Source organism: Cololabis saira, chromosome 1, assembly GCF_033807715.1.
Source record: "Cololabis saira isolate AMF1-May2022 chromosome 1, fColSai1.1, whole genome shotgun sequence".
Taxonomy (NCBI): Eukaryota; Metazoa; Chordata; class Actinopteri; order Beloniformes; family Belonidae; genus Cololabis; species Cololabis saira.
The window spans coordinates 17,119,030-17,137,400 of record NC_084587.1 but is presented as its reverse complement, the minus strand read 5'-3'; the positions used below and the strand labels follow the sequence as shown (position 1 = coordinate 17,137,400).

The 18,371-nt window shown below is 43.1% G+C and overlaps 1 long non-coding RNA gene across 1 annotated transcript; it reads right to left on the bottom strand.

The window, feature by feature from the left end:
- Positions 1–348: 348 nt before the first annotated feature.
- Positions 349–1,575, bottom strand: LOC133451337 (uncharacterized). The gene is made up of 3 exons (XR_009783159.1): positions 1,543–1,575; positions 936–1,322; positions 349–381 (listed from the first exon to the last, which is right to left on the bottom strand). It is a non-coding gene; the product is annotated as an uncharacterized LOC133451337 (long non-coding RNA).
- Positions 1,576–18,371: the final 16,796 nt, after the last annotated feature.

The following is an 18,371-nucleotide window of genomic DNA, read 5'->3' as shown; positions in this document are numbered from 1 at the left end:
CCAATAAAGCTGATTCTGATTCTGATCATGCGCCTTAAAACCCGGAGCACCTTATGTATGAAAATAGAATCGTTCATTGATATCGAGCCTTATAATTCGGTGCGCCTAATGGTCTGCAAAATACGGTACATTAAAAATTGCAATGATTGAGCAGTAGTGGTCTGTACTTTACCTGAAAGTTTTAACTTTACCCAAGGCAAACGGCTGCTACCCACTAAAAACAGGTCTTTGACCCAATTTTGTGTCTCAACCCACAAGTTGAGAATCACTGGTCTAGATGTCCACAATGAGAATGATCAATACTTAAAATGACTGGTAAGTGTATAGCTGTTACCTGTGTTTTTGACGTATCATTTCTTGCTTCATATCGCTTTTCGTCATCTTAGGGAAGGTAAGCAGATTACATTAAACATTACATTTTGAAAACATATTTAGGCATTAAACATCAAGTTAAAAACATCTCATTAGTATTTTATGAGATAAAGATGCGGATACCGGTTTTCTGGCAAAGCCTGTAAACCAGAAGGGACGAGAGGAGAGCGGATAACATAGAAACAGCTGGACACAGAGAGAAGAGCAGAATCCAGCATAAACCACAATCCTGTGGAGTCTTGTTGATGTCAGGATGAAAACCAGCATAGTCTGGTTCAAACACAAAGATGCAAGTATTTGTAAAAACTGAATTGGTGCTCCATGGTACATAAGGGTTGCCAGGCTGCGTTCCACAATTTAATTTTCCAAAAGTTTTTGAATTGGATAAAAGATTTCTGTGCAAAACCATTTAAATTCAGTTGGCCACCATGGAACATTTGTTTTATCCCTTTTACACAATACGTACAAATAAGAGAACATGTCATTTTAATGATCATTAGTCAAATATATGCAGTAAACACAATCCCAGCCGTACATAGAATTAAAAAAAAAAAAGTACTTACCAACTGTGACTCTTGTGGTGATGTTGCTGTAATTGTAAATAATATTTTGAGTCAACTTTTCTTTAACTTCCACCTTCTTCTCTTTAGTTCCACAGTAGTACAAGCCCTCGTCAGAACCAGAGATGTTTGTTATTAAGAAGTCATAAGAATCAGAAGAAATGTTCTTCACAAATTCAAAACGAGAATGGTTCTTTGGGTTTCTCCAGTAATCAAGTGTTACGTCTAGAACAAGAGGTGGCTGGTTCTCATGGGAACAGTTCCTGAACCACACTATAAAGACTCCGGTCGACACTTTGCAGTCACAGTACAGGGTGATGTTGTCTCTAGGTCTGACTGTCACCTCCATCACTGATCCAGAAACGCAAAAATGACAGCATGAAACACCTCCTGGAATAGAAATAAAAGTGTTTAAAACTAAAATGTTTTTAACACGGTTCATCCCGCAGCGCCAGTTCTGCTTGCCAAAAGTGGCCCACTAGGCGGCTCGCATATATCTCATCATTTCAAAATGCAGCCCATAAGAGTAACATTTAACTTGAAAATATTAATTATGTAAAAAACATTTTCTGGAAAATCCTATCTAGACGTGAAACAAATGTAGAATTACCTAGAACAAGCAGAAAGATGTGCAGTCTGTCCATGACTGATGGTGATCTGAACATGAACTACAGTTTCACAAGTTTAACAAGTAGATGTAATAACCTACGCACACTTTTCCATTAAAGGACAGGTAGCTGGTGATTGGCTGGTTGAAAGGAAAATGTTTTTCCCCCCGTGGTTTTCAGGTTAGATGCAATGTACAAAGTTTAACGAAAAGTTAAAGCAATTCAGTGAAAATTTCACGACACTTTTAAAATAAAACCTGCTGTACTCCACATTCAATAAAATAATGAACAGAGCAAGAGTGGGGAAAGAAAAAGAAAAAAGTAATCTCGTAATATTTAATAATTTACGCAAAATAATAAAATGACTCTTTTATGCATAAACATTCAATTTTATAATTAATGAATCAATAGGTAATTATTATTGAGTGAAAGTAAGTGAAATATATTTACTATATCCATCCATCCATCCATTCATTTTCCACCGCTTATCCGGAACCGGGTCGCAGGGGGAGCAGCCTCAAGAGAGATGCCCAGACCTCCTTCACCCCAGACACTTCCTCCAGCTCTTCCGAGGGGAGTCCGAGGCGTTCCCAGGCCAGCCGAGAGACATAGTCTCTCCAGCGTGTCCTGGGTCTTCCCCGGGGTCTAGGGAGGCGTCCAGGAGGCATCAGATAGAGATGCCCAAACCACCTCAGCTGACTCCTCTCAATGTGAAGGAGCAGCTGCTCGACTCCGATCTCCTCCCGAGTGACCGAACTCCTCCCCCTATCTGCAGGCACCCTGCGGAGGAAACTCATCTCGGCCGGTTGTATCCGCTATCTTGTCTTTTCGGTCATTACCCAAAGTTCATGACGATAGGTGAGGGTGGGTGCGTAGATTGACCGGTAAATCGAGAGCTTCGCCTTTCGACTCAGCTCTTTCTTCACCACGACGGTCCGGTACACCGACCGCATAACTGCGGACACTGCACCGATCCGTCTGTCAATCTCACGCTCCATCTTTCCCTCACTCGTGAACAAGACTCCGAGATACTTGAACTCCTCCACTTGAGGCAAGACCTCTCCACCCACCCGAAGAAGGCACACCACCCTTTCCCGGTGTAGAACCATGGCCTCGGTTTTGGAGGTGCTGATTCTCATCCCTGCCGCGTTGCACCTGGCCTCAAACCGTCCCAGCACATGCTGAAGGTCCCTGTCAGACGAAGCCAACAGGACATCGTCGTCCGCAAAAAGCAGAGATGAAATCCTGAGGTTCCCAAACCGGATCACCTCCGGCCCCTGGCTACGCCTAGAAATCCTGTCCATAAAAATTATTAACGGGACCGGTGACAAAGGGCAGCCCTGCGGGAGTCCAACGTGCACTGGGAACAAGTCTGACATACTGCCGGCAATGCAAACCAAACTCCTGCTCCGATCATATAGAGACCGGACAGCCCTTTATAGAGGGCCCTGGACCCCATACTCACTGAGCTCCCCCCAAAGAATGGCACGAGGGACACGGTCAAATGCCTTATCTAAATCCACAAAACACATGTGGACTGGTTGGGCAAATTCCCATAAACCCTGCGGAGGGTATAGAGCTGGTCCGGTGTTCCACGACCGGGACGAAAACCACATTGTTCCTCCTGAATCTGAGGTTCAAGTATCGGCCGTATTCTCCTCTCCAGTACCCTGGCGTAGACTTTCCCGGGGAGGCTGAGAAGTGGGATCCCCCTATAGTTGGAAAACACTCTCCGGTCCCCCTTTTTAAAAAGACTGACCACCACCGCGGTTTGCCACTCCAGCGGCTCTATCACCTTTGCAGAGCCGTGTCAACCAAGACAGCCCTACGACATCCAGAGACTTGAGGAACTCAGGGCGAATCTCATCCGCCCCTGGTGCCCTGGCACTGAGGAGTTTATGAACCACCTCAGTGACCTCGGCTTGGGTGATAGATGAGCACATCCCGAGTCCACACTCTTTGCTTCCTCAATGGAAAGCATATCAGTCGGATTGAGGAGATCCTCAAAGTATTCTTTCTACCGTCCGACGATGTCCCCAGTCGAGGTCAACAGCTCCCCACCTGCACCGTAAATGGTGTTGGCAGAGTACTACTTCCCCTTTCTGAGGCGCTGAATGGTCCGCCAGAATTTCCTTGAGGCCGACCAAAAGTCTTCTTCCATGGCCTCAACGAACTCCTCCCAGACCCAAGTTTTTGCCTCCAGGACCACCCGAGCTGCGGTTTCCTTGGCCTGCCGTTACCTATCTACTGTGTCAGGAGTCCCACAGGCTAACATAGCCTGGTAGGACTCTGAAGGTCTGAGGGCATCCTTTACTTCCGGTGTTCACCACCGGGTTGTAGGATTGCCACCACGACAGGCAACAGAGACCTTGCATCCACAACTTCGAACCGCCGTGTTGACAATGGAGGCAGAGAACATGGTCCACTCGGACTCAATGTCCCCAGCCTCCCCCAGTTGAAGACTTCCCTGACAGAGGGCTCAGCCAGACGTTCCCAACAGACCCTCACTATACGTTTGGGTCTGCCCGGTCTGTCCAACTTCCTCCTCCGCCAGCGCATCCAACTCACCACAAGGTGGTGATCAGTTGACAGCTCAGCCCCTCTCTTCACCCGAGTGTCCAAGACATGCGGCCGAAGGTCAGATGAAACGACAACAAAGTTGATCATTGACCTCCGGCCTAGAGTGTCCTGGTGCCCAGTGCACTGATGGACATCCTTATGCTTAAACATGGTGTTCGTTATGGACAAACTGTGACTAGCACGGAAGTCCAACAAAAAAGCACCACTCGGTTTCAGATTGGGGAGGCCGTTGCTCCCAATCACGCCTCTCCAGGTATCACTGTTATTGCCCACATGAGCGTTGTCCCCCAGTAGAACAATGGAGGCCCCAGTTGGAGCACCATCAAGTACTCCTCCCAGGGACCCCAAGAAGGCTGGGTACTCCGCACTTCTGTTTGGCCTGTAGGCACAAACAACAGTGAGAGACCTTTTCCTGACCCGAAGGCGCAGGGAAGCGACCCTCTCGTTCACCGGGGTGAACTTCAACACATTGTGGCTGAGCTGGGGGGCTATAAACAACCCCACACCAGCTCGCCGCCTCTCACCCTGGGCAACTCCAGAGTAGTGGAGGGTAGGGCTGGGCGATATATCGAGATTTTAATATATATCGATATATTTTCAAACGCGATATGGTACGAGACAATATCGCTTATATCGATTTAAAAAAAGAAAAAAAATATGATTTTGATATAGCTTATTTTGTGACAAATTGACTTGAATGTTTTATTTGAGATTTGCACAAATGTTTTGTTATTTGCACAACTGTCAACCTCAGTGGAAAAGTCTGCCTATTACTGTCTACATTGTATTAATTGCACAGTGTATTTTAATTTAATTGTTATGCAGCAAAGGGATATTTGTTTTATTTTATTATTTTATTGAAATTCAGCGACCGTTTTGTGCCCAAGCGGAACGTCATTCATGACGGGGCGTGATTCCACATGAGAGTACAGAAGCCCGGAGAGTCTGTTGAAGCTTTTGTCAGGGGACTGTATGAGCTGGCAGAATATTGTGAGTTCAAGGGGACAAAAGACGAACAAATCAGGGACAGGATTGTTATTGGAATATCCGACAACGAAGTTTCCCAAAAGTTGCAGCTCGAACCGGATCTCTCGCTCGAAAGAGCTATCCAGATTGCACGCCAGAGTGAACAAATTAAGCAGCAGAACGTGAGCCTGCGTGCGGATTGTACTGTGGATGCTGTGAGACAAAGAAGGCAGCAGTTTCGCGCCAAAAGGGGCGACAATGATGGACAATGGCGGCGGAAGCAGGAGCAAGGTGAGCAGAGAAACACCGGGGCATGCTCTCGCTGTGCTAGACAACATGGGAAAACACAGCCCTGCCCAGCAAAGAATAAGAGGTGCAGAAAGTGTACAAAATTGGGACATTTTGAAGCAGCCTGTCAAACAAAAATGCTGAAAGAGGTGGCACTGGCTCCTGATAAAATATTAGAGGGAGACGGGGACATGTTTTTCCTTGGAGCAGTGACTGAAACTAAGCCAGCCGTGATCGAGCAGCCAGACACAGAGGACGAGTGGCTTGTGGAGTTGCCTGTAAATGACAGCATTTTCAAATTTAAGATCGACACAGGCGCTGACATCACTGTGATGTCACAAACTGCATTTAACAGACTGAAACGCAGAAAATACCGTTAGACACCAGTCCTGGTGGTAAGGTGCAGTGTATTGGCAAATTCCTGGCCAGAACACAGTTTAAAGGACAGAACTACTGCTACTGGGTCACTGTCATAAAAGGCCCGTATGCTCACAACCTATTAGGAGGGACTGTTGCCAGGAGGATGGGACTGGTCAAACGCATTAATGGCCCTATACTCTGACAGCACCGCGACGCATCCCATTTCCTCTTCTGTCAAAACTGGAGACAGAACTGAAGCGGATGCTTGCCATGGGGATAATAGAGGAGGTCACGGAGCCCACCGATTGGTGCGCCCCGATGGTTCCAGTGGAAAAAAAGAACCGAGACCAAGTGAGGGTGTGCGTTGATCTCAAACACTTAAACAAAGCTGTGAAGCGAGAACGTTACATCCTGCCAACTTTGGAAGATATTGCCCCAAAGCTGGCTGGAGCAAAAGTGTTTTCCACCTTGGACGCTTTGTGTGGATTCTGGCAAATTCCTCTGGAGGCAAGCAGCCAAAAGCTGACAACATTTATAACAGCTATAGGCAGATTCTGCTTCCGAAGGCTGCCATTTGGAATTACTTCAGCTCCCGAAATATTCTTCTCTTAGAACTGGTGAGTGACAACGGCACTCAGTTTACCTCTGCTGAGTTTCAAGACTTCAGCCGGGAGTATGGGTTTGTGCACACGACGTCTAGCCCCCATTACCCCCAGGCTAACGGCGCTGCGGAGCGTGCCGTTCAGACTGCAAAACACATCTTGAAGCAGCCTGATCCACATCTTGCCCTGATGTGCTACAGAGCGACCCCTAGTGCTGCGACAGGGGTGAGCCCAGCTTCACTTATGCTGGGGAGGCACATCCGGACCACACTTCCTATGCTGGAGAATAAGCTACAACCTGCACCTGTGGACCGATATCAAGTCCAGCAGAAGGACATCCAGACTAAGTCCGCTTACCGGTTCTTCCATTACCGGCATCATTCTGCACTGCCTCTCCCTGCTCTACAACCAGGGCAGGACGTCAGAGTGAAACTGGATGGAGAGAAGGGGTGGAGGACATCAGCTAGAGTCATCGGATGGTGCAGGGAGCCAAGATCTTACATGGTGAAGACAGACAACGGAGCAGTACTGCGACGCAACCGGCGACATCTGCAGGCTGTTCCACTGCTGACCCACCAGACCGACAGCTGCAGCCGCCTGGATCTCCTGTGCAGCAGCCCAGAAGCCCTCTACCTGTGGTCCGTACCGGCCCCAGGAACCAGGCCCCTGACCAGAGACTGACGCACTCAGATGTGGAGTGTGCACCACAGAGTTCATCTCCACACAGTGCTGTACAGGTGACATCTAGAGGTCGTGAGGTCAGAGTTCCTCTCAGATATAGAGTCACTTATGCCACTTTTCCACTAGTCTCGCCTCAGCCCGGCTCGGCGCGGCTCCACCCGTGTGTTTTTCCACAGCCAGGGGAGAAGTGGGCAGGTTGGGGTGAAGCTGCTGTGACGTACTCGATTGCGCAACCGCTTTGTTCATGATGAGAAGCTGATGAGAAATCAGCTGGAGCCGCGAGCGGCTGAGAGTAAAACAGCCCGTCTACATCCCTTTTTTAATTCTCTCCTCAGCTACCAGGTTTATGAACATCTGCACCTCAGAGTTGGATCACCAAACAGACGTTTTGCGCTTTATAATAAAATCGCCGCGAGCCGCGGGTCGCTCTCGCGCTGACTCCCACTTCCTGATTCAAACGTCTGACGGCCCCGCCCCCCGACCAATCAGTGGCGTGGAGGGTGGTGACGGCCCCGCCCCCGACCAATCACTGGCGCGGAGGGTGGTGACGTCGGAAATAGTCCCTGCTCAGCCCGATTAGAACATCGCCAGAATGGTTACAGAAATAGTACCGGCTTGGAGCGGCTCTACCCGTCTCAGCCCGAATGCAAAAGCGCAAAACGGGGCCGTGGCGGGTAGAACCGAGGAGAAGCGAGACTAGTGCAAAAGGGCCAATAGGATACACTTAGGATTTAGAACTACTCAACTTCACATTAAGCTCAGTTGACAAGTTGTGTGAAAGATAATTTGAGTAAAGGATAACTTTATGTAGTGCTGGGCGGTATACCGGTTCATACCGAATACCGGTGTTTATTTTTCCTATGATATGAATTTTTCATATACCGTAATACCGGTGAGTATGTACAGTAGCGTACACAACGTTGGGAACGCCGCGCGGCGCTACGTTCCGGTATAATTTTGAAAAATACCATGATATAAATTTTTGGTCATTCCGCCCAGCACTAACTTTGTTTAATTTGACAGTTTAGAAAGAAAAAAAAGATTATTAATACATGAAAATGACATGGTTAAATTTGGGTTTATATTTCATATTATTTGTAGTCATTTCTGAAGAAATGTGATTACTGTTCAGTTAAAGGTGGTGAAATCATAACGTCACAGTTAAAGCATCAGTTAAAGCTGTTATGTTCTCAACATTCATGCTTGTGTTAGGAGATATGCATCTCGGTTAAAGTTTGTGAGTTTAACCACTTAAACGGGGAGATGTGATGATGAGCAACAAACAGGCTACCGTAGTCGCGGTATGACGTCATCAGAGTGCATTCATAGCAAGCAGGTGTATGTACCGTGTGTGTGGTTCCCGGTTAATAAACGGCCAGATTAATGCCGAATTGAGTCGACGTGGTCGTCATCTTTGAACTCCTGTTACTGTTCATGACACTGTATAACCCAATATATCACTGGGCTACATAAAGTATTTTCAAATTGAACTGATCTGAACGTGGGACAGCAGGTTGCTTCATAAATCGAAGTCCAAAAAAATGTATGCTAATGGTGACTGGTACACCTAACTTAGATGAAGACTGGCGAGATAATGCAAAAATCAGTTAATATCAATGGGTTCTTCCCCTTTAACCCGTTGCTATAAACAGATCTGAAAACAGATCTGTTGTATTTTGACTAAAACAATACATACTAATTTACGGAGCCACTGCAGCGGCTTTGTTGTTTGGCACAGGTGCTTCCCAGAAGGAAAGTTCCAGGTGTGTGAGGTTGTTTTCTTCTTCCCATGCTTGTGGGGTTACGTCAAGAGGGACATCTAGCATAAGACACCTTGCCCAGTGTGCAGGCTACGAAGCTCCGCTGTGGCAAACAGACTTTACACTTAGTCTCTTATTTTTCTGTTACACTGCCTACAACTCAAATGTGCTCAGTATTGAATGCAGTCTTTCCACTACATGTAAATGATTGTGGCGTACCGCCATGCCAAAATAAAAGCCACCATGCCTTCATAATTATGACGTTTCTTTCCGACGTTACAAATGTAAATGATATTCTATGACTGGATCCATATAAACATAATGTCTATATTTGCAATATTTGTCTATAGTTATACTTTTTACATTGATTCAAGTTTCTACTCTATTTTTTCATCTTGGTAACTAAGAAAAATAACAAACCTAGCTTACTGCCTGCTACCATCCACCAAATCTGACGTACAATACGTACTGCCAATATTTTAACTGGATGGTCTCAGGATGGGGCTATCCCAATTGTTTTCCCATTACTATCTACCAAGACGGCGTTGGACTTGGACACTGTGATTTTAGTGGTTCATTAATTAAGTCTGACAACATTCTGACAAATACCTTTGACTATATATATGTGTGTATATATTTACACTTCAACTATGAGAGACAGAATGGGGGGAAAGAATCCAGGAAATCCCATTGTGAACTGAATTAATTGGTAAATTGCTCTGTAAAATAAGTATTTGGTCGCCTACAAACAAGCAAGATTTATGGTTTTCACAGACTTGTAACCTTTTCTTTCTTCTTGTTCTCTGTACAGTAATCCCTCGTTTTTCACGGGGGTTATGTTCCCAAAAATCCCATGATAGGTGAAATCCGCGAAGTAGCAACTTTTTTCTTTTTTTAAAATTAAACAAGGCTTCAGATTGTGGAGATCAGCACCGCCCACCACGACCCGATTAATTGGATTTGAACGGGAGGAAATGAAAAATGATTATGAAAAAAAATATATATATATAAGTACAGTAGGAAATTGTGACTTGCGCATATTTCACTGCTCTTCTGACTGTGCCGCTGCATCCTGACTCGCTCTGTAGCGTCTTTTTCTTCTGAAGCCCACGGTGCAGGTGTGTTTTTTCGAGGGAAGAACATAGTTATGGGTAGTTGTTGTTGCTCTTTTTTTCTTCTGGGCAAAAATATTTTTATAAACCGACATGCCACCATCGATTATATTTGAGAACTGTAATGAACCATTCATCAAAGGGTCCTGTTCTTAAGCTGCTCGCTAAAGTTTATTGGGCATTCTCAGCATTGTTGCTAAGCAACCAACGTCATTGACACAGGAAGTGAAGAAGCGGGGAGACTATTTAGCCAATCAGAATGCACAACACAAATCCGTGAAGCAGGAAGACCGTGAAAGGTGAACCGCGTTATAGCGATGGATTACTGTATACCAATTAGGATTACTGATAATCCATTGATGGCGAATTAAATAAGTGAAGCTTTAATATGTACTGACAAACCATCATTACTCCAGTTAACAGACAAACCACATCTTAAAGATCAAATGATTTTTGTTTGACTTGCAAATTTCTGAGTAATGTAGTCCCCAGGTTTTAACAAAGGACACTGTGAAAAATTGAAGAAGGTTATAGGAGGGCTTTATTATGACAATACAACCCGGCCACATCATGAAGTATACATTTTCCCAAGCAGCAGCAAAAAAAAAACAAAAAAAAAAACACTCAGCAAGGTCTATACACACACATTTTTTGTAGCATTTCATAAAGAGTAGAATTGAAAACACATTTTCCCATCTAGAAGGTTTCATTATTAACAGTGCTTTTTATGAAGCCGGATGCTAGTTTAAATGCTTACGTGAAGCTTAACATTTAAGACTAATTCTGTCCTGATACTAGGGTAGTGGGACCACCGATCTATCCAACACATTCATAGCAGGGACTGTCCCCACTCATGACCACGGTACACTCAGTACATAGTACTCTCTCTTCACTAAATAAAGGTTTATGTTTAAACTTCAATGAGTGTGAAAACCAAGAGGTAGGGCCAGTTTTACAGAATGTACACAACATTGAGTTGCAGTTGAATAAACAGAAACGTTTTAAAGAGAATTCTAAAAGATAAGGAAAGAGCGTGTTATGTCCATGTTTCAGAAAGAGCGATTTACTTTTTGTTCACTTGTAAAAAACAGCATATTTTTAGACTGTTTTTGAACACAAAAGGGGTTGCATCCATTTTACTTATTTACAGTGGGTTTTTCAACCATTCTTGATTATCTACACACTAGGGCTGGGCGATATGGACCAAAAGTCATATCTCGATATTTTCTAGCTAAATGGCGATACTCGATATATATCTCGATATGTTTTCTGTGCCTTAATTGGGGTTTCCCCCAAAGCATTATAGCATAGCATCTCTGTTAGCTTCATTTTTTTCTGAGGCAAACCCTTAAAAAAACAGTCAGTTTTAATACAAAGCCTCGTGCCAAATGTCACACAGGTTCCTTTATTAACAGAGGTCTGCACAATATCAAAATGTATAAAACAAATGAAAAAAAATAAACTGCCTGCATATATAGAATAGAAATGCTTCTTGAATAAAATAAAACAAATATCCCTTTCCTGCATAACAATTAAATTAAAATACACTGTGCAATTAATACAGTGTAGACAGTAACAGGCAGACTTTTCCACTGAGGTTGACAGTTGTGCAAATAACAAAAAATTTGTGCAAATCCCAAATAAAACATTCAAGTCAATTTGTCAGAAAATAAGCTATATCAAAATCATTAAAAAAAAAAATGTAAAAAAAAAAAAAAAAAAATAATTTTTTTTTTTTTTAAATCGATATAAACGATATTGTCTCGTACCATATCGTGTTTGAAAATATATCGATATATATTAAAATCTCGATATATCGCCCAGCCCTACTACACACCATTTTTTGGTTTCTTCCAGCTGTTGAAGAAGACCTGGACACCCGAACACTTCTGTCTGGTATGGTGGAGCCGCAACGTTTTTATTCACTGTACTCTACATGCAGCTGAATCTGTCTAGTTACACTGATCAAAGCATTGCGGTCAACTTCTCACACATCAGCATACTTCACACCCACTCTCTTGTCCATGCGCCTCTCATGTGCTGGTTTGGACTCGGAACACGACTCTTGTTACATTCATATCTTCATCCTAAGAGAGAATGTGACATAGCAAAACGTTAGTTTGACATTGAATATTATTTTAAAACAGGGACATATACATGAAGACTAAGATCATTCCTGCTTACTTGTCTGGATTTAATTTGTCCTCTGTAAAGTCTTTCCTGGTGATGTGGAGGTTCTTTTTCTAAAAACATTCACAAAAACTTTATTTTCCAGTTGAACTCAAATGATTAGAATACATTCAAAAGTGATTTGAGCTGCCATTCTTCAAAAATACCAATAATAATAATTCTCAGTAGGGCTGGGCGATATATCAAGTATGGTCGATGTATCTCGGCTTCTACTCTGTGCGATGTACAAAATGACTATATTGTGAATATTCGAGTATACATTGTCACGCATTTGCTTTTAGCCGCGGGCATTAAATTGCAGGCTTTTCGCACTCTCTCGTCTCTCCTTCTCAGAGACATTAAACCTAGTTACATACGTCAGTCACGTGCCGTCGTGCGTGCATCATCATAGGCCCCCGACCAGCTGCTGGTGTCAGCGCTGCTGTCTGGTCCGCCGGTCAGTTCCACCCCGCTTTAACTTTAACTTAACTAACTTAATAATAACTTTCCCAAACGCGGCCTGTTTGCGCCGTGAGCTTATCCGCGCGGTTGCTACGCGCGACGGACTCTATTCAAAGCACACGGTTTAGTAAAGACGGGAGGGGATGTTTTCTCCTTGCACGCCACGCTGATGCAGCTCCCACTATAGCCTGAATTATGGTCCGTGTTAAATCGACGCAGATCCTACGCCGTATGCTTAAATGTGGCCACATGAAATCAATCACTATCATCGAAACAAAGTCAAACAAGACTATATCGAATTATATTTCTAAAAGTTAGTTAAAGTGATGCAAAGTAAAGGAGGAGAGGATGAAACATTGCAGTCCCTACACCTACAATTAGTCTTCATATAAAGGTGCTCTAAAGGGCCCCCCCCTGCTCAGAGCAGCTCATCCTGGTAAAACCGGGTAAAACCGGGACCAGAAGATGTTCTTAGCAGATGTTCTTCAGACGGGGAGTCAGAAAGATGCAACATGCACTTTCTGTTTTGAAATGACACTTTTTATATTTGTGCCACTCACTGCTTAGTAACTGTTTAATAAATACAGTTTTGGTAAATTTGACTTATTCCCCCTTTTTGCATGGAAGTTAGTAGGGGTGGGTTAAAAATATCGATATATCGATATTCTATCGATATGCATGTGTAGGAACGATTATCGATACATAAATCCAAGTATCGATTTAAAAAAAAAAATTATATATATATATATATATATATATATATATATATATTTTTTTTTTAATCCCGATTTTTTTCCCCCATTTTATCACCCAGTGCTCCTACCTAATTCAGTCCTGGGCATTGCTCCATCTACCAACCCCGGGAGGCCCTGCACTGAGCTCAAGTCTCCTCCTTACTTGAGGAGTGAGCAGGCTGCTTCTTTTCACCAGGCAGGGTGGGGTTTCTCTGGCCGGACGTGGCGCGTGGAAGGATCACGTTATTCCCTTATTGTAACCAGAATATCGATATCGTATCGGAAATCGTATCGTCTTGGGACCTAGTGTATCGGAATCGTATCGTATCGGGAGGTCAGTGAAGATACCCAGCTCTAGAAGTTAGTTAAAATTAGCATATATTAATGCAGTATGAACAAGAATGTTTTAATGTAGACATATAAAATCATCATACTGGTGTGATTGTATGAATCAAAGTGTTAATTCAAGGCTAAGGCAAAATATCGAGATATATATCGTGTATAGTGACATGGCCTAAAAATATCGAGATATTAATAAAAGGCCATATCGCCCAGCCCTAATTCTCAGAGATAAATGTGAAAAATAGAGATAAAAAGTAATTAGGGAGTAGTAATTAGGGAGTAGTTGTGGCAGGACTGTACCTGTTTTCTGACAGAAGTGAATTAAAATGATGTAAAGGAGAGAGAAGAGAACGAAGCCTGACATCAAGGACACAACAGGAAAAAGAGTCATGTTGTCTTTCTGAGGTATGTCCTCCTTTCCTGTGGTCACTAAAATATGAAAAAAGATATAGAGATCACTAACATGTTCAGTGGACTCCCCAAACGCAGATTCACAAAGATCCTCAAATACAAACACTTTCGGAAAAAACTAAAACAGGCCAATTTCATTAAAAAGCGGCAGGTGAGCCTTATGTATGATGTGTTTACTGACCTCAAACCAGTTTTATGTGGGACGCCGCGCCCAAAAATCTGTCAAAATATTTTAGTACGACTTTGGTACCGACGAAGCCGATTGATTGTCGAACCATACTCAGTTGACACAGGGACGTTGTATTATATATTATCAGAGAACAGGACGTATTACTACTCTAACTTTGTGGATTTGTGGAAGACGAATGATTTTAAAATGTGAGTGTATTTTTCTGTACAGGTAAGGTACAATCCCTTAGGAGTTATTGTGAATGAGTTGAATAAAGTTCAACTTACCCGATATTTCCCCCCCCCGCTTTTTATATATATATGTATGTGTATGTATGTATGTATGTATGTGTGTGTATATATATATATATATATATATATGTATATGTGTGTATATATATATATATATATATATTTATCATTCGCCTTATAACCCGGGGCCCCTTATGTATGAAAATATACCCGTTCATTGATATCGCGCCTTATAATGCAGTGCACCTAATGTTCCGCAAAATACGGTAGTTTTACATTTCTTTCTTTTTAGGATTCTATTACAATACCTTTCAAAATTATTACTAATTATCACTTTTGTCAAGTTATCTTAGTCATTATTCTGGGTTTTCCCTTCTTTAAAAGAAACATTCCAATTCATTTGTCAGGATGAAAACCAGCAGAATCTGGTTCAAACACAAAGATGCAAGCTTTTGTAAAAACTAAATTGGTGCTACGTGGTTCAGGGGTTGCCAGGCTGATTACTGCGTTCTAATTTAATTTAGCAAAGTTTAGTTTTTGAATTAGATGGAGGATCGCTGTGCACATCCCTTTAAATTCAGTGGGTCACCATGGAACATTAGTTTTATCCCTTTTACATAATACGTACATATAACAGAACATGTCACTTTAATGATCATTAGTTAAACATGCTGTAAACACAATCCCAGCCGTACAGAGAATTAAAAAAAGTACTTACCAACTGTGACTCTTGTGGTGATGTTGCTGTAATTGTAAGTCATTTGTTGAGAAGGTTGCTCTTTGATTATTCTCAACTCTGTAGTTCCGCAGTAGTAGGAACCCTCGTCAGAACCAGAGATGTTCATGATTAACAGGTCATAAGAATCAGAAGAAAGGTTTTTAACAAATTCAAAACGAGGATGTTTCTTTGGGTTTCTCCAGTCATCAGGTTTTGTGTGTAGAACAAGAGGTGGCTGGTTCTCATGGGAACAGTTCCTGAACCACACTATAAAGACTCCAGTCGACACTTTGCAGTCACAATACAGGGTGATGTTGTCACCAGGTCTGACTGTCACCTCCATCACTGATCCAGAAACACAAAAACGACAGCATGAAACACCTGGAATAGAAATACAAGTGTTAAAAACTAAAACGCTTTTAACACGGTTCATCCCACAGCGCCAGTTCTGCTTGCCAAAAGTGACCCACTAGGCGGCTCGCATATATCTCATCATTTCAAAATGCAGCCCAGAAGAGTAACATTTAAATTTAAAATATGAATTATGTAAAAAACATTTTCTTGAAAATCTTATCTAGACGTGAAACCAATGTAGAATTACCTAGAACAAGCAGAAAGATGTGCAGTCGGTCCATGACTGATGGTGATCTGAACTACAGTTTCACAAGTTTAACAAGTGGATGTAATAACCTACGCAGACTTTTCCATTAAAGGACAGGTAGCTGGTGATTGGCTGGTTGAAAGGAACATTTTTTTTCCCCCTGTGGTTTTCAGGTTAGATGCAACGTACAAAGTTTAACGTGAAGTTAAAGCAACTTTAGTGAAAATGTCAAGACACTTTTATAATAAAACCTGCTGTACTCCACATTAAAAATCTTCTGCCCTACTACTACTACTGCTACTACTACTATTACTGTCATTTAGCAGATGCTTTTATCCAAAACAACTTAAAAGTTACTCAAGTGCCGTTAGGGTATCTTTTCTCAACTGTTTCTCAAACAAGAGGCCATAAAGCCAATATGTCAAAAGTACGTTTTGTCAACAAATTATTTGATTTATAACAACTTCAAAATTAGTGCTGTCAAGCGATAAACAAATTGAGCGAATAATTAAGATCTGTAATTAATTAATCTAATTAATCGTTTTTAAATCTCACCTAAAAATTGCTGAAAAAAGCCCTCAACTTGAGATGTTTTCCTTTTAAATTCTTTACATTACTGTGGCAGATCAAAAAATTGATATATAACAAAAAAGGTGGCTTTATAAAGTAATTTTTTTTTTTAACAGATTGAACAGATGCAGTTCTAGCCATTTTCATCCACTTGGCACGAACATTCACCAGCCTCTCTGTCGCAGACGTGCGCATGTGCGTGGTGCTCTCCTCAAGTTTAGTTTTGGGAAGAGCGTTGCTGTGGTAACATCGTTGCTGCTAACGTTAACTGTGGCTGCGCTCAAGACCGGGTGCTTTGCGTTCATGTGGTAGGCTAAACTTGAGCTGCTTCGGTGGTAAACAAATTCCTTTCCACAGTGAACAGATATCACTTTACCTGTTATCAATGGTGCCGTGTGCCCCCCCCCCCCCATGCCTGCCCTGACACGCATTTGCTTTTAGCCGCGGGCATTACATTACAGGCTTTTCTCACTCTCTCGTCTCGTCTCAGAGAACAACCTCACTCTGAACACCAGAAAAACCAAGAAGATCATTGTCAACTTCAGGAAACAGAACACTGATCCAGCCCCCCTCTACATCAATGGCAAGAGAGTGGAAAGGGTACACACTAGAGGGCTGCATTGGGATTGGGTCCCGCCGGGTCCCGCCGGGTCCCGCAGGACTCAACGGAAATCTCGCGGGAGCGGGCGATTTGAACTCTCCTGCGTGCAGGAGCGGGCGGCCAAAAAAAACAAAACAATGTGGGATCGGGATGTAGTCTAGCGACAAGGTGGAAATCAATGACGTGGAAAATAAACCAAACAAGGTCTTTTACAAAACAAAAAGTCAGATATTTGGAGAAACTGCATTTAGTGTCTGTGGAGCATCTTGGAAGAGAAACGCGTGGGATTGGGACCGCAGTCGGTCAGCAGCATTCTCTTCCTCCAGAGCAATGTAATGGCCACGTGATTAATTTTTTAAATGAATTTGTTTAATTCGTTAACTTTGTTTATTTTATGTTATTTATTAGTGTTATTTGAGCCACTCACAGCCTCGTTGCTATAACCTCAATCACATAATTGATGCGTGCGCGAAAGGCAAAAAAGCGCGTGATGATGACAATGAATGATTTGCATCTAACTTTCGGTCAGGTGACCTATGAACTGTCAATTATCCATCAAGCTCCACAATGATCACGTTAACATTAAATCAGATAGATTTGTGTAGGACATTTCTCTTGCGGGGCAGGAGAAGACACAAAATGAATGCATCTCTATTATTGTGCGGGCATGAATTCTCCGAGTTCTGCGGGCGGGAGTGTAACACACACGTTACCCACGCGGGTGCGGGCGGTAATGGTCAGAAATTCTGCGGGGGCGGGAGGAGTTGGATGAAGAAAACAGTCCCGCGCAGGGCTCTAGTCCACACCTTCCGGCTTCTTGGCCTCCTCATCTCCGACAGCATATCCTGGTCTGAGAACATCACCGCCATCAACAAAAAGGCTCAGCAGCGGCTGCACTTCCTCAGGAGATACAACCTGGACTCCAACCTGCTGCTGACCTTCTACCGCTCATCCATCGAGAGCCTGCTGATGTACTGTATTACAGTATGGTATGGCAGCTGCACTGCTCCGGACAGGGAAAGGCTCCAGAGGTGAAAGCAGCGCAGAAGATCATCGGCTGCCCCCTCCCCCCCCCTCAGGAACATTTACACCTCCCGCTGCCTCAGCAGAGCCACTAAGATCATAAAAGACAGCTCCCACCCCGGCTCTGACCTGTTTGACCTGCTGCCTTCAGGAAGACGCTACAGAGTCATCAGGTCCAAAACCAACAGACTGAAAAACATCTTTTTCCTTAAAGCCATAATCGCCCTGAACAAAATGTGAATGCCTTCATGTACAATTACTGTTTTTACCGTGCAATACTTTTTCCCTGCCTATCTGTGCAATATTCCACCACATGTGTAAATATGTGTAATTATCTGTAGATAGGATCTCACGTCTTGATTTGACTATTTATAAATGTACCTTATGCACCTTAACCTTTTTATATTATTTATATTTCTTGTATCTATTTG